Source organism: Diuraphis noxia, unplaced genomic scaffold (genome assembly GCF_037042655.1).
Source record: "Diuraphis noxia isolate RWA-SAM2 unplaced genomic scaffold, SU_Dnox_SAM2 contig0001, whole genome shotgun sequence".
Classification (NCBI taxonomy): Eukaryota; Metazoa; Arthropoda; class Insecta; order Hemiptera; family Aphididae; genus Diuraphis; species Diuraphis noxia.
In genome coordinates, this window is record NW_028301711.1 from 60,328,015 (window position 1) to 60,346,007 (window position 17,993).

Genomic DNA, 17,993 nt, shown 5'->3' on the forward strand with positions numbered 1-17,993 from the left:
AATTTTTTTTATATTTATATTATTATGTTTTTTTATAATTTCATATTGTTATATTATACACCTACAACAAAGTTATGTTTTATTTTGATCAATTTGTTAAAAATGTGATGTTTTATAAATTCTATATTTAAAAAAACACTATTATCTATAAGATAAATAATTGTATTTTATTAAGTGTATTAGTTTTAACAATAAAAAGTTAACTATATGTGATGTACCAAAAGTTATAATTTTTTTTATATATTTACAAAGAAATAAAGTTATTTTTTCAAGAGTTTAAAATGAGTAACCCTATGTTATCAATTATGACACATGGAATCAAGTCTGGAAAACTTCAAGCTTTTCAAAAAAATCAAAATCATTGATCTTATTTGAGCTCTATATAGTAATATAAAAAACAAAAAAACTTACAATTTTAAGACTCATGTGAAGTTAGCATTACAATAATGGCAGAACATTTTAAAAACCTTCCAACAATGTTCAAATGGACTTGTTGGACATTGTTGGAGTTTTTGGAGCCTACCCTCCTACCACCATTCAGTTATTCAATGTCAAACTTTGTTCTGCTAACTTCATACTTAGCGCTACACTTTCTGTAACTGTTCGATATACGTGGAAAATGGCAAACTAAAATTAAATGATATAATTATACCACCAGAACCATTGAATTCCCTTCTGAATGGAAGTCACACAAAACATAAACAATTCACACGCGATATTCGTTATTACAACAATGCTATCCAAAGGTTAGGTTCACTCTACATTTAAATTTCCTTTGAAATATGTTAGTGACGATACTACGAGTGTCTGTAACGTTTCAAAGCAAAGTGGTACTGGTAAATTGATGCAGGACTGTAGTCGAATTATTTGGGACGAATGCGAAGACTTGCGTCATAATAATAGACCTATGGGTGGCTGCATAGTGTTGTTCCCTGGAGACTTCCGTCAGATCTTTCCTGTGGTTACAAGAGGGACAAGAGCTGATGAAGTCAACGCGTCTTTGAAAAGATTCTACTTATGCCCATATATAAAAATATTAGAATTTAAAACTAATATGAGAGTGCTATGTACAGATCAAGATAATATAGATTTTGTCAAAGATGTAAAGGTATAATATGTCGTGCTAACCTACCGTCACTATACACCGTCATAATTGTTTAAATTTAATACTTGTAGAAGTTAATTTAAGTCTCCCCAGAATATTTACTTACGAGCCACTACTGTTGATAATATTATTCTAGTGTATAATACGTTACTATTGTTAAACGTTATGGTAAGAATATCTATTACTGTATGAATGTTTTACAATATTTTAATTTATAAGTGAGTTATGAATTATATTTATAAATAATACATAATATTGTGTAGCCATAAGTAATAACATTAATAAGTTATAATATTAAATATCGTTAAAAGTCCACGATAAAATATATCCTACCTATAATGAATAGGTACCAACAATGTTCTTAGTCTTATGTTTGATAATTAATCAATTTATATCTATTGGATTTTAGCTGTTCACAGCGGCGCATACTAGTTGGGTCCCATAATTCAGATTGTTCACTAATTGGGTCCCGTGTAAAATATCCTACTGTACGAGTTGGGTCCCGTGTAAAATAGCCTACTGTACGAGTTGGGTCCTATAAAAAACATTTTCCTTCCCATTTTTACAGACTTAGGACTGTCTATAATAACATCTATAGTTACTACAGGTATGGTTAAAAATTGTTTTTTTTTTCCTAATTTTTTCCTGATTTACAATCGTTCGTCGTCGTCATCGTCGTCCATCTGATTTTTAATGATTAATAATATTTTAATTTAAGGGTTGAAATTTATTGACGTACTAGTGTGGTATAATCAGTGATTAGTTCATCGATTATTATTTCAACGGCAGAAAATACCTAATCTAAAATATTATTTTCGTACTGTATATTACTACGATAAGATATCATTTTATTGCCAGAAAGTACGTCCTTATACCATATTCGTACTTTATAACTTCATAATACGTATAATGAATACGTGGACCGTGGGCCCAATTCAAACGCATCATTTGATATGCCCGGACCCAATTAATACAAAACATTTTATTCACACGGACCCAATTCGTACAAAATTTAAAACTAGTATTATTTTGGGACCCGACTCGGATGCAGCCGTTCACAGCAAACACGTTGTACGTCGTAAAACAAATATGACACTTAAAGATAAACTTTAAGATGTTTATCCTTTAAGACTTAAAGGATGGCGATTGAAGGATATTCCGTCTTTGCGTTATTTTTATCAGACTACCTACTTGTTATTAAGTTTTGTCGTGTAAAAGTATTCTAAATTTAGCATAAACAAGTGTTTATAACTGTATATAGTTATTGGTTATATTTTCTTGTTATTTGTGTTTTATTATTAATTCATTTAATTTTAATTTTTTCTTTTTTTGCGTAGACATGTCTGTTAAACAACGAGTAAATGAAATCATTGAAATATTAATAAAAATTAATTTTTTGAATCCAAATGGTTCAATTCCAGCATGGTCCTCTGGTCTATACAAAGAAGCATCTAAAAAACTTAATAAGTAAGATAATTAAATATTTAGTTAATATAATAATATCTAGTTGATTCGTTTAGTTTTAAATTATATAAAAGTATTAAAAATATACACTATGATTTTCCAGAAATTCAAATTTCAATCCAATTAGTGCAGATTATTTATATACTATTATAAAAAATAATAGATATAACATATTGCAATGTTTACAACAAAATGTTTTGGGCAAAGAGGAATTACTTGCATTGGAACCAGCTGTACATAAAAAAGTGCATAAAACCAATGTAGATGTTTACACAATGGTGGCTCAATTACCAATTAAGTACTTACCTACCTATTTATTTAACATTTGTACCCAATAATGTCTATATTTTCTGTTCAAATAAATTTGTCTCGTGCATCAATATGTAATATACCAAATAATAATATAATTTGCGTTTGGATTAATACCTAATTTTTCAAAATGTTTGTTCTATATTTTTAAATATTCATTTATTTGAATAGGCTATTAGGTACTAAATAACTAAATTTAATTCCGTGGTTTAAGAAGACGTTACACTCGCATACTGTGTTGTCTCCGTGTTGAAAATGTACAATGTACATCATGGCAAAAACTATTTTGCGCAGGTTAGATCCACTCAGGAGTTAGTGATAGTTTAGACTTCAAATTAACATAATTAAACACATTAAAAACATTATCTGTGAAATAATGTTTTAATTTTTTTTTATATCACTCATACGAAAAAAGTTATATTTTTCAAACTTCAATAACATTTTTTGTAGTTTCGATATCGAAAAAATAAAAAGGATATTTCTCAGTAAATGTTTTCTTTTTTATGAACCAAGTAAAAATTTCGTATTAGTCATGACGGTAGCCTTTTCGGTTTTTTGCCACGAAAAATAGTTATTTCTAGAGAACACAGGCAGAAGTAGTCCTCTCAATACTAGAACTCAAGTCTAAAAACTTAATATTTTATTTTTTTTACAACTTATAATATCCAATATAATCATAGTATATTATTTAACAATCGACAGGCGACTAGAATATTTTTACATGTATGAATAATAATGCCAATGTTTATGAAGATGTTCATTGTGAAATAAATCCTTTGATATTATATAGTTATAGTATATTTAACCTGCATACTTAAAACTGTGTAGGTACTTGTATTATGATTATTGTAATTCTATTTACACATTTTAATATTGTTATTGTATTATTCTATCGAATATAGAAAATCCAAATAAATTCATCTATTTTATCTAATCATGGTGAATTTATTTATTATAAATATCCATTTTTATCTATTATTAAAAATGTTGTATTTTTACTTCAGTTTAAATAATGTTTACCATATAAATGTTTTCCTTCATTTATTGGTTTTAAATTATTTACCAATTTTTCATAGGGTAACTGATAAATATGTTTTATTTTACATATAAAATGTAGGTTTAATTTAAGCTTATATTCACAGTCATATAATTCCCAATTAATTAATATACATGTAAGTATTAAACTAAAATACCATCCGTACTACTTCATAAATTAATAATCTTTAAAAAAATACAAAAGACCAAACAAACCCCGAAATTGCGAAATATTTTTGCCTGCCTCAATCAATTACTGTGGAAGCATGTGGAGTCTGTCTTAGTACGGTAAAAAGAATTACAAGTGAAGGTAACAAATCTATCGTGAATGGAGAACCTGAGACCAGCCTTTCAAATCCTTCATTTACTTCTCCACGTAAGCAGTATAAGCAAGTTAAATATGCAACGGATATTGACGACTTTGATGCGGATATTGTTCGGAGAACTATCCATGAGTTCTACGACAATCGTGAGTATCTTACATCAACTAAATTGCTGAGTAAGTACCAAGAAAAAACTGATTATAAGAGGATCCGAGACTTCTATGTGGCGAATTTTAAAGTCGTTACATTTCTTATATTTGAAATGTAACGATGGCAGAAAATTCCTTATGGAGAGAAATGACATAGTTGCAATGCGTATACAATTTTTAAGAACCATGTGTAATTTACGTCAAAATAATGACACTCACCCTGTCGTTTATTTGGTGGACGAGACCTGGGTAAAACAAAACCATTCTCGCGGATACATATGGCAGAACGAAAAAAATTCTGAAGGGTTGATGGCGCCTACTGGAAAAGGAAGTCGTTTAATTATCTGCCATGCCAGGTCAAGTTCATTTGGATTTGTAGCAGGTTCAAAATTAGTGTTTCGCTGGTACAAATGTAGAATACCATACCCAAATGAATTCGACCATATTTAAGGAATGGTTTGTTCAAATGTTGAACCATTTGGAAGAACCATCCATTATCGTTATGGACAACGCGTCATACCACTCCACTACAACAGTAAATTACCCGAAGTCAAACGTGACCAAAGCTGATATCTAACAGAGGTTATCCGATAAAAGTATCGTTTTTTCTCCACTTGAAACTGTGAGTGAGTACGTGAACGGGTAAAAGCTGCAACGACCAGAGAAAAGGAATATGAAATCGATGAAATTGCATTAAAAATGGGACATTCAGTTGTACGATTGCCACCATACCACTGTCAGTATAATCCCATCGAGCTTATATGGGCTCAAATCAAAAATTAGGTTGCCGAATTGAACACCACTTTTAAAATTTTCGATGTCGAAAAGTTTGTCAATGAAGTCATAGATTCAGTTACGGTCGAAGATTGGAAGCGTTGTGTCAAGCACTGTGAACAATTTCAGGAATATGATTTTATAAAAGAAGGTTTACGGGACGAAATTTTAGAACCGATAATAATAACAATAAATCCCGATGAAACCAGCGACAGTGAAGATGACGACGAAGATTAACTAATTTTTTTATTTATTAAAACCCTTGAATTTTTTTTTATAAATATTTTTCATACCTAATAAAAATGAATAAAATTGTTATTGGATAATTATTTGTGTTTATTAATTATTTATAGTTAGTTTATTATTAATTGAAGTTGTAAATAATAATATGTATACCTATTGGTAAATAATATATTTTTTCACATATAAAAATATTAAATAATAATGCACATAATAATTATTATTACGTGCATATTATAATGTACGTATAATTTAAAATTTACTGCGCAAATGAAAAGTTTGATCGACACTGAAATTCAAACTTTTCTCCACCGGTTGCGCTAGAATCGAGTCTCTAATTATTCGGTTTGTTTAATATTTTTTAAAATTTAATTGAGATTTATTTTTCAACTTGGCATTGTTTATTCCAGTTCAATTTTAGCAATTACTTAATTAAAGATATTTTTTTTATTCAACTAGGTAAGCGCTTTATTGATATTAAATTAAAAAAAAAGCGGATTAGTGGGTATCGCTCTGCTGTACATTAGGGGGAGGGGTGGACCTCTGTCTAGAGTAGGTTAAATTTGAATGCAATGATAGGTATCATTGTATACGAAAAACGATACTGAACGGAGACGGTTTATCTATCTAGGATATATTATAGATTATTGAAAATTTTCAAATCTTAGACATAAAAGAAAATTTTTTTATGAATTTCTAGCATAAAATAATTTATGCATTTTCGTGATTTTTATGTATGTTGTTAAAACTCAAACTTTGAATGCTTGTAAAATAAAAATTGTGACTATGCATTTCTTTTATTTTTCAACTGCTTTTGTAACAATATGTTAAGAGCCTTGTATTAAATTTTCAAGCTTTTCATGTTTTTATTAATTTTTATACCACAGACACAACAAATGTTGAACATTCTGACAATAGAAAACGATTTTTGCATTTTACTAAAAGACAAATTGTTTAAGGTTAGTCAGACTTAAAATTTACATTTATAAGTACAGTCATTCAAAATCAATGTAGCAAATAGAATCTTAGGTAGGTAGGTGCCATCCCTACCTTAAAAATCAAATGTATAGCGACCTCTTTGCTCTTTTATAAGTTTAAGGCGTAACACCACGTCTTCTTCAAAAACTTCAGCAATATCATCCACAGATGGAAAAACAAATGTATTGCTTGACCCTTTGAAAGGTCTCATAATAAGACAAGTGAAAACAATTCCTTTAATTAACTTTCCTACTGCTTTTATGATACTTGGAAACATCTTATAAGCTTTTTTTTTTTGTTCCTTCGCCATACAAACATTTCACCAAAACAAATTCATTTATTTTAAGTTTTTTTTTAAAGTTTTCATCATCATCTGAATCATACATGTTGATAGTAGACATACTATTAACCTGAGAAGAATTTGCAACTGGTTCATTACTTGCTGGTATAGTTATAACTAGAGGACTTTCAATTTCTAACTCTGGTTGTAATGGATCTGGATCATCTGGATCTTCAAATACAGTGATACTCTTTCCAGGGACAACATCTAATCGTTTACGTTTTGGTGTTGGATGGTTAGAACTTTTTGAAAAACGATGTTCACTTAATATGTTTTCAAATTCATTTATCCAAGTACAATCATTGTTATCTTTCTCAATTGAAGGCAATCTTTTAATAACTTTGTTAGCATCTAGGGGAAATATACCACAAGCTTCGAATCCAGATTTTAAATTAGTTGATATATTATTATTAATATTTAGTTCATTTATTACATTTTTAAGTAGCCTTGGAAATTGAGTTTTTAACCTACTTTAATTTAAGAGGCCTGAAAAATGCCACATCGAGTGGTTGTGTCAGATGTGTTGTATTAGGGGGAAGAAGAACAAAACTTATACCATTTTCTGCACATGATTTGATTACCTCTTCTGACACATGGCTAGCCAAATTATCACAAATCATGACCTTTTTGTTAGCATTTATAGTCCTGAAATATGGCAAAACTACTTCAAAATACCAGTCTTCAGAGATTTTCATGTCAAACCAACCACTCTTTGATCTGTTAAAACGTGCTTTTGGTGGACCATGGGTATGTCCAACTAGGGTACAAATGCTCAGATTTATACACAACATACACTAGCAACATGACACCTGAAGCTGTCCCACTAAACATAACAGACGTACTATCTTTTGAAGAGTCCAATAAATAATTCACATGCTTAGTACCACGTCGACATATAACTTTTACTTTTCCAGGGTCAACTGTAAGGTTGGTTTGATCATAATTGATGATAGCATCTGGGGGTACACCTTCCAAGGTCTGGCTTAACTCATTAAAAAAATATGTTATTGTTTCAATTGAAATATTTGATTTAGAGCGTTTTATATTCTCAGATAAACGTATTGTTAATGTAGAGTTATGACGTTTAAGGAATGATTTTACCCAGTCAGGTCCTGGCATGTTATTCTTAAACTATTTTGCAGTTACACCTTTTCTATCTAAATATTGTTTAACAATCCAACGAACCTCAAAACAAGTTAATGGAAATCCCCATTTACTTGCAGTTATTAATCCTTCAACTAAACTTTTCTCCTCTTCATCTTGAAGAACACATGGTCGATCAACTGAGTGCATATTTTTGTTATTTTTTTTCTGTTTATAGTAGATTTAGGTACACCATATGCAATGCTAGCTTCGCGCTTTGACATTGATTTTGTTTTTACAGCCAAAATTGCTTGTTGTAATTGCTCTTCAGTAAAAGTTTTGTAAGGCCTTCCACCAACTGTTTGAAGTTTTCTACCTCCCATGACTGAAAAGAATAAATTAAATATTTTAAAATTATTTTATTTTCTTACACAATAGAAATTGAATTATTAGATATCATAAAAGCACTATTTCGAATCAAAACTAATATTTCTAAGATTGTATTAGGTACCTAGGTACCTACCTACTTAGAATATAAAAAAATACAAATTTATTGTATATAAATATTATAATGCCATCGTACAAGGTATGCCCCAAGTTACCCTTAAATCATAAAATTACTTATAACTCAAGAGATTTTAATGTGATTATGATGATTCTTATGTAGATTTATACTACACAAGAAGAGAAAAAAAAATGTTACATACAGTTTTACGTCAAATTACAACTAATTTAAGTAAAGTGAGACAGAAATAAGGCTTCAGAATGGTTAAGTAATTAGTGTTTTTTTTCAAATACTTATAAATCAAACTTACCTAAAAATTTTGAACGTTTCACTCACTGATTCTGATGTCAAATGTTGTTTAGTTTGAAAATTCTTATCAAACGTGATTACAAAGTGATTACGACCGGTGTAGCTACGATAACAAACAAAAACGACATTTGTGCCCCAAGTTACCCACTTGTCCCAAGTTGTCATGCTGTCATACTCATCGTGATTTTACCTATTTGGGCTATATTGTTTATACGGCGGTTACCCAGTGCGAGTAGCAACGCGAGCATCACTATAAAAACTTTTTTTTCACATTGGTGCTACTGCTGGATCAGTCATGATATCATTTTTCGGACAACTATACCCTAACATTTTACAGATCGCATTATCACAAGTGTTTTTATTTACATTTAATTAACATTTAATTTAAGACAATTATTTCAATTATTAATTGTCTTGTCCGTCGCCGTCGCCGCTGTCACCGTCATCGTCGCCACTGTCTACGTTGTCATCATCGTCGTCGTCGCCGCCGTTGACAAAAGTATGTTCTTCGGTATTATCCACGTGATAAAGTATGCCAGCGTGTTTAAAAAACTCTGTCGTTGGGTCCCAATTATGTGTCCGACAATGTTTGGTGAACATAAATTTAGCTAAATACTCAGCATAAAATGACTTCTTTCGGCAATAATTAGACATCGATTGTTTCGAATGTCTCCATGCACTCTCTATGGTGTTTGAGTGCACACCTGTCACGGGATATTTAAAGTGAAGACTATGGTTCACAGTCATGTGAACATAGCCTTCATCATTTGAAGTATTGAAAGCCTAAAATTAAATTAAATAAATATAATAAAATATACATAAATACATAAAATATAACAAATTTATGGACATTTTTGTTTTTAATTGACCGACCGAGCGCAGCGAGCGAGTGACCCAGCTGGGTGACTTTGTGCAATAAAAATGCATTTTATTTATCGTGTGGCTTCTTACTTAATAAATTAAAATAATGATTTTTTATTTTGCAAAAAAAAATTCAAAAATTTGGGAGGTCACTAAATTATAGATTTGTTCTTAATTTATAATATTTATAATTTAAATGTATGCAAAGCAGTGGCGTATCTATGTATTTAAGCATAGAGGTGCAGCTAATTTTTCGGTCCCCTTATTATAGATGCATTTTATAAGACACAAACAAAATTGTAGGAAGGTCAATTTTCAGTTTAGCTTTCATTAAAAATGTGACCTCCAGAAAATGTTTCCAAAACTAAGTGTGGCAAAACTGGCACAATAATGATACAAAGGAGTTACATTTATACATACCTAAATTATTCCCAGGTATTGCGCCGAGCTATATATTAAACTTGAAATATAAAACAAGTATTTTTTTTCTATTTTATAGTAATTTAATAGAAATAATACTAAATACATATTTATTTTTTATAAAATTGATACAAAGACAATCTTAAATCTAAAATTATGTTTTATTTTAAAAAAACATTGAGGTGATTAATTTCAATGTTTTTAAATAATAATAGTTAAGCATAAGCATAAAACAAAAACTATAAAATACTGTGTAGAACACTAGCTAAAGACAATACCTACTACCTAACTATATAAAATAAAACAATGTAACAAATTAATTTCTTTATAAATACATTTAAGTGACATAAAAACTTTAACATTTAAATTAAATTATATCAAGAAATTTTTCCGTCTTGATTTTGCATTTGCAAAATCGTTGATAATTTTATCAATGGAGATATTAATTGTTTGTTCTCGCTCTATGTTTAATACTGCTAAACTGCTTAGACGATCTTGATTACAGGTGTTCCTCAGGTAGTTTTTTATCAATTATAGTATAATATTAATATCAATTAATATTGAGTTTTGAGAAGGAGCGTTCGGCGGATGCCACTGTCACTGGTATTCACATAAATATGATACAATCACTCAAAATATCAGGAAAACTGCTAGGCAAACCATTACTTATAATAAATTGTGCTAAATCTTTTATAGTCTTTATCTCACTATTAATAATTACTGTTTTCAATGCAATAAGTTGACGTGCGAAATCCGATGTAATATCATTTTCATACTTTAATACAAAATCATACGAATATTTAATTATATCGCTGTTGTTGAGTTTTAAAAGAGTGGTTGGAGTTAAAAATCCAAATGAATCAGCAACATTATGAGTACCTTCAAACCGTGAAATAAGTTGTGATAATACTGTATCAATTGTTGGCAAAAAAATATTCACTTTAAAGTTTTCTTCCGTGACATTTAGTCGATAGTCTCCATCTAACTCATCATAATGTTTCTTTGCAAAAATGTTTCGTTTATTCAAAAATGAAGTAGATATTCCCCGTTTTAAACATAATTCATTCGCATTTTTGGAAACATCTTAAAAACTGTTTCTGAGCTTTTGAGTCGTTTGTACAGCATTTTGAAGCATATTAGACGCTTGGTCTAAAGTAATGTTAACATTCTGTAATGGTTTTGAAATTCCTTGAAGGGCTCGAAGTATAGGTTCCCATAAGCATAATATTAAAACAAATTCCCTATTTTCAATTCGCTTTTTTAATCCCATAGCCAAATTTTTTTCATTTGTTTTAGAACTTGTAAGAATAATTTGAGTCAAAACTTTTAGAACATCAACAAATCTAGTTTTTAGTGCAAACACAGCATCATAACGTGCATCCCATCTTGTGGGACAGACTTTTTAAAACTTTAGCTCGAATTTTATTAGAAATATCACTATTAAAAGCCAACAAAGCCCATCTTGGTCCACTACTACTAAAAAAATTGAATATTGCTTGAACCGTATCAAAAAAATTTATAATTTTTTGGTGACTTTTTGCAGCATCGGATATAACTAAGTTTAGGTTATGAGAACAACAATGCACAAATGTAGCAGAGGGTACAATATATTTAACTCTTGTCTGTACACCATTATGTTTGCCACTCATTACTGATGCTCCGTCATATCCTTGTCCCCGGCATTTTGTGATATCTAAATTAAGTTTTATTATAATTTTTCAAGTTGTTCGTAATCTTTTGCAGTATGGTGTTTGAGGTCATAAAAACCAATAAAAGACTCTTTTATTTCAAATTTATTTTCTTCGTAATTAACTTTTACGTATCTAATTATAATACTTAATTGGTCTACTTTAGTCAAATCCTGGGTTGAATCCATTATTAAAGAAAAATATTGACTAGTTCTAATTTCTTCACAAATTTTTTTAACAATTTCGGAAGACAATATTTCAATTAATTCATTAACAATAGTGTGGCTAAGATATTTAACACAATCTTTGTCATTACTTATTAATTTATTCAAAACTGGATCATAGTCAGAAATTAATCTAACGGTCCTTAAAAAGTTACCTTCAGCAAATTTATTACAATCACCAAATTTTCCTTCTTTACCTCGAAGGGCAGTATTACCGGTAGTTAAAAAAAGTATTATTTTTATTATTCGTTCTAAAACATTGCGCCAAAAATCGGCTTTTCAGAAATTTGTCGTTCGAGCTGTTCATCAATAATTTTATTTTTATTCCATAAGCTTCTTACTTGTACGGTTTCAATATGCTGAGTAGATGATTCATGTTTTGATATCTTTTGGGCAAGATGTTGCCAATCATTTATTCCATCAACCCAATTAGAATGATAACTTTTGTTAAGACGGTCGGCAAAAAGCCAACATGTTTCACAATATACCATGTCTAATATAATGGAATAACACAGCCAAGGTCGAGGAATTTTAAAACCTGATTTCGTGTTCATAAAATAATACTCAATTGAGAATTTCCAATTTGAATCATTACGAGGGAAGTTAATATCAGGTTTACATGATCCAAATGACATAATTAGCCTTTTTGTTTGGGCATCCAAAACTTCGTCACTAAATTTACCACGATCGGAAGGATAACGACAGGTTAAATCCAAGTCTATGAACAATTATAAAAAAATACTGATAGAAATTTGTGAAACTAAAAACAAGTTTGATTTACATAATAGATAATTATGGCAAGAATTAAGATAATAACTAATAAGTGACAATCAACATGACAGCTCACGAGTCACGATAAGAAAACGCGTAGTCTATAATCATAGAATATACTCTATGGAATATACTCTATGTCTACAATAAAGCATTAATGCTGTTGTCGTCCGTCGTGTTCTTACCGAAGCAGTTGACACGGTGTACTCGCGTTATCAGGAGAACAATAATAAAGTAATGCAAATCGGTAGGTATAGAATAATAGAATAAATTGTGTATTAAACATGTGAGCAATTTACGTCAGATGCTAATAATAATTTAAATGCAATCGACCATAGACGTCTCTAGGTCAACTACTTACACACGACGCAAAATGATACAATTCATAATAATAATGTAAAGTGATATAATATATGATAATAGTACGGGGAGGACTTATCTCTATGTGACGGCGATGATGTTGTTATGGTACGGCGGCGGCGACGGCGTGATAAATATAGGTGACCAGCTGAACGGCGGCGTAGACCGATAGTATAATAGTATGGAAATAGCTCGGCGGCGGCGGCGGCTGCTGGACGACCTCGAACTTACGTAACGTGTACGGCGTACGCGGTGCGTTACAATAATACAAATACGAACAACGCGCGCGTCACAGTAATTATTGAATGGTTACGTTTGACGAGTTACCATACAATACGAAACAATTCGTAAATCGGATATAGACCAGCACAGTTTAAATTCGCACGATAGGCGACACCCAAAAGGTCCCCACGGACGTCAAAGCAGCGACGTCCGATGACAAGCGAGACAGGGCAACTGGTAGTAGACACACCGGCTCGCCGGCACAACATGCAAATATCCAGCCAGATAACACGTCGGGCGGGAAGGGGAATACGCAAGTTTAGTCGGCAGTCAAAGTCACCTGGTACCGATAGCGGTACGAGTTTAACGATGGATTGCGTAAACATCCTCCCCCCCTGGGAAGAGCATCTTCACAGCATACCGAAGACTACCACAGTTGATCAGTTGAAATGGTGATCTTGAGATGACAAAGTAAGGGCTGGCATTTAAAGGGGCTAATTATACAATAAAAAATGACAAATATACAAAAAAATAAAAAAAAACACATAGTAAGAATAATAATACATAGTAATAAACATGGTAGACATTAAATGGTAACATCAATTTCAAATAGTGTAGCGTTTCAAAAGAGTAACGCAGAAAAATAGAAACAACAATGAATATACAAAACTTATATCTAATTAATCAATGCAACAAGTGGTACGTCGTGTCAATGACAACAGAGTAAGAAAATGTAGTTTTTTTTTTTGGTTTTTTTTTTGTTTTTTTAATAGTGACTGGAACGGATGAACTATTATGAGGGTACTGATGGAACTGACTAGTAGGGCTATTCTGTAGGTAACAATACCAACTTCACCACAGGTCTTGTTAACTCCTCTTGTGATGTTAACAATCGAACTACACCGTCGACACCTGTGTTGACACTTAGTATGCGTCCTAAGCGCCAGTGAGTAGGAGCCAGCTGTTTGTCTTTCACTACGACCATATCGCCTATTTTGAGGTTGGGGATGCTCTTAGTCCATTTGTTGCGTACTTGCAGAGAGCATAAATATTCGGTGGACCACCGACGCCAGAACGCCTGATGGCACTGGTGGAGAAGCTTCCAACGAGGAACCAACCTGCTAGCTGTCTCTGGGATCGGCAGATCTGGCCCGGACAAATGCATTATGCATTATTTCCGTGGATAAAACCAGACAACACACACACGTGTCCAAGCACCGTCCAGCAGTAGTGTTGTCACTTCCAAAAATAGCCCAATATGCTCGCGCAATGTTATTGTGTATTTAATATTTGTATTAATAACACCAATATAGCTGTTTTGACGTTATCAGTGCCGCTCGGACGGTACAAAAAATTGGACGACACTGCTACTTTTTATTAATATTAACACTATTTAGTCAACTAAAACCTTACATGATTAAAAATAAAAGTTTCAGTATTCAGTCCCTACTTGTTGAATAGAGGCTCCTGGGCCCCATTTATACGACACAGCTAAAGGTGCAATGCACCTCCTGCACCCCCTCTAAGTACGCCACTGATGCAAAGGTATATTACCTTCCAACAATCGGAAATTATTGTTGTTCCAGTTTCTCTTTGATGACTGCTAAAAGGGTTGTGGCATTACGGCTCTCAACCGGGACCATAAAACACTTGCCAGTTTCCCTCTCATAACCTCCAAACACCCATTACCCTTCTACTCTATGGCACCTATGATGTTTCCGACGTCCGAATTTGGATTAATCTATCTCAACAATGTGACCATATCCACCCAATTTTGTTTTATTAATAACCATCATGTCATAAGTCACCTCTCGACAAAACGACGACCAGTCAGTTAAGGTTTTATCTGTGAGTATTAACTGTAGTCTCATTACTGGAAATTTGCAATTCATTGCCCACAAATTAACAAACCCATAAATTGTTAATAATGATAGATGAGACTTGTAGAAAAATGTTTTATGTCGAAGTGAAAGGCTACAAATAATAATAAGTTTTAGTTTTAATTTCTTTAATTTTAGTTTTAGTTTTTAATTTTTGTGTTTTAGTTTTAATTTTTGTTTAAATTCTTTTTTTTAATTTTGTTAATTGTAGGAAATTGTAGTAGTACTTACCTATAGTTGCATGTCTTTTTATCTTTTTTTGCCACCAACTTTTTCACGACAAATCCACTTATATTTGTCAATCGTGGATTCATCTTTTACCAATCTCATAAAATGTCCACGTAGACATTTTTGTTCCGTTGGCAAAATACCATATTCTTGTAATTTTGTGATTAGACCTAAACGACGGTTTAGGTCTGACCACTCTTTAAGGTCGAATAAATTTATATGTTTTTCAGCTGCCATAGTTTACGTTACTTTTAATGTATTCGCGTAAGTAGATAAAAACGAAGTGATCGATAATATTTTGTACGTGGAAATTAAAACTTGCAAAAATTGACATTTTTTATCGAAAATGTATAATAGTTTTTGTTGGATATACTTAATTTACAATTTTATGGTATTTAAGTGGAACAATAAACCTAATAAAATGTGTTATTTTTATAATCATTTTATTTTTCGTTGTTTCTTTTATACGATTTTAATTTAATGGTATTTAAATGGAACAGTACACCTAATAAAATGTGTTTTCATTTTTTTTTTTTTTTATCCGAGCAGTAAACTATTCGGTGCAATGAATTTACATTTTTAATTTAACTCAGTGATCTACTTTAGGCGGAGTTGGATAACAGATCGAGGGATATTTTCGTTTTCAATTACCTGATAAAGCGAATAACTCCGCTCCGTAATCTTCATAAAAGCTCACATTTATAAAAAAAAAGTGCAAAAAAAATTTCTACCGAGTTGGTTATGAACGCGGACGTGGCGGACGGAATCAGCTTCCATGCCCACCGCACCACTAGTGAACACTTAGAATGCCAATGGGTTAGTACAGCGTAAACAGGATCTTGAAAACCTCCTACATAGAGAAAACATTTATATAGTTCTTATATCAGAAAAACACTTTACAGCGCTGACTTTCTTGAAGATATGAAACTACCGAACGTATACTACTTCACACCAGTGGTAGAGCTCGTGGTGACTCTGGTGTAATAATAAAAGAGTCCATAAAGCACTATGAACACGAAAAATACTCCGAAAATCACTTACAAGCTACCAGTTTTGTCGTAAATGACGGTATTAACAACCTCATAGTCACTGCAGTTTATTTTCCACCGCAAGGTGGTGCAGATTAAATTAAGTTCACTGAATTTTTCCATACCTTGGGCGCTAGATTCATAGCTGGAGGATACTGTAATTTTAAACATACTCATTGGGGTTCAAGGATTATCACCCCTAAAGGACGTGCTCTATAAGAAGCTGCAAACAATACCAACGCTGAAATAATTTCTACTAGAAAAGCAACATATTGGCCATCTGACCAGAACAAGATCCCAGATTTACTTGACTTCTTTGTAATGAAAGGTATATCCTCTAATTATGTCGAAATAAATGAACTTGTGGAATTAACGTCGGATCACATACCAGTGCTTATCATGTTAAGCTCAAATGTCATAGTAAAATAACGTAAGGTATCGTTTACCAATAAAAAAACAAACTGGGACCTATTTAGATATAATCTAGATGAAATTGTAAACCTCTCTGTAAAGCTTAAAACACCAATTGAAATTGATAGCGCTATTGAACAACTATTTAATAATGTTATAAAGGCAGCGAAATTGGCAACACCTGAAATATCAGCAAGAAGTAATCGTGAAATCAACTACCCTATGGAAATTAAGGAGCTAGTAAGGAAAAAACGAAAAGCAAGGAAAAATGGCATCGTACGAGAGATCCATTGGACAAAACTATCTGAAACAGCACTTGCAGACTTTTACATGATAAAATAAAATAAGTCAAAAACAAAACGTTTAAATCTTACTTGAGTAATCTTTCCGCAACGAAAGACACTGATTATTTGTTGTGAAAGGCTACAAAACAAATGAAAAAGCCCAGAGCTTATGTACCACCAATCCGCAAAGAAGACGGATCATGGGCATGCTGTGGCCAGACAAAGCTGAAACGTATGCACGTCATCTGGAACGGACATTCCAGCCGAACAATATCGCTTCTGAACTCGATATTCAGCAGTGCCAACCATTGGACGAAATACGTGAAACGATTAAGTTCTTCACTCCATTCGAAATTGCAAACGAAATCGATACGAATATCAATCTAAAAAAAGGACCTGGGTACGACCAAATAAACCCAAAAATGCTGAAAGAATTGCCCAAAAAGGCTATGATTAATTTAACACACATATACAATGCCATACTGCGTACAGAAATTGTTCCTAAACAATGGAAACGAGCTCAAGTAATCATGCTACTTAAACCAGGGAAACCCCCATAACACGTAACTTCATACCGACCGATATCGCTTCTTACGAGCTTATCAAAATTATTTGAAAAACTGCTTTTAAAGCGATTAAAACCAATAATAGAAGCAAGACGGCTTATTCCTGAACTCCAGTTCGGATTTCGGAATAAACACTCAACTATTGAACAGGTTCATCGTGTCACAAATGTGATAAACAATGCACTAGAGGAAAAAAATATTGCTGTGGAGGATTACATGTTAAGCTACGTGAACAGCTGCCACACACTTGGTGCGCACTCATTGAATCCTATCTGACTGAACGTCAGTTCAGAGTCTTACACGATGAAGCATTAACTGACTAGAAAAACATATCAGCTGGAGTACCACAAGGCAGTGTCCTCGGACCTCTTTTGTGTTTACTTTACACAGCTGACATTCCAACTACCAACTACTCAATGACAGCTATGTTTGCCGA

At 32.1% G+C, this 17,993-nt stretch overlaps 2 pseudogenes across 1 annotated transcript in view; both read right to left on the bottom strand.

Moving 5' to 3' along the window:
- LOC149061078 (uncharacterized) overlaps positions 1–17,993 on the bottom strand; it is a 288,522-nt pseudogene that overhangs the window by 202,449 nt on the left and 68,080 nt on the right. The gene's annotated exons all lie outside the window — the stretch shown is intronic.
- Positions 10,268–11,544, bottom strand: LOC149061086 (zinc finger MYM-type protein 1-like; annotated as a pseudogene).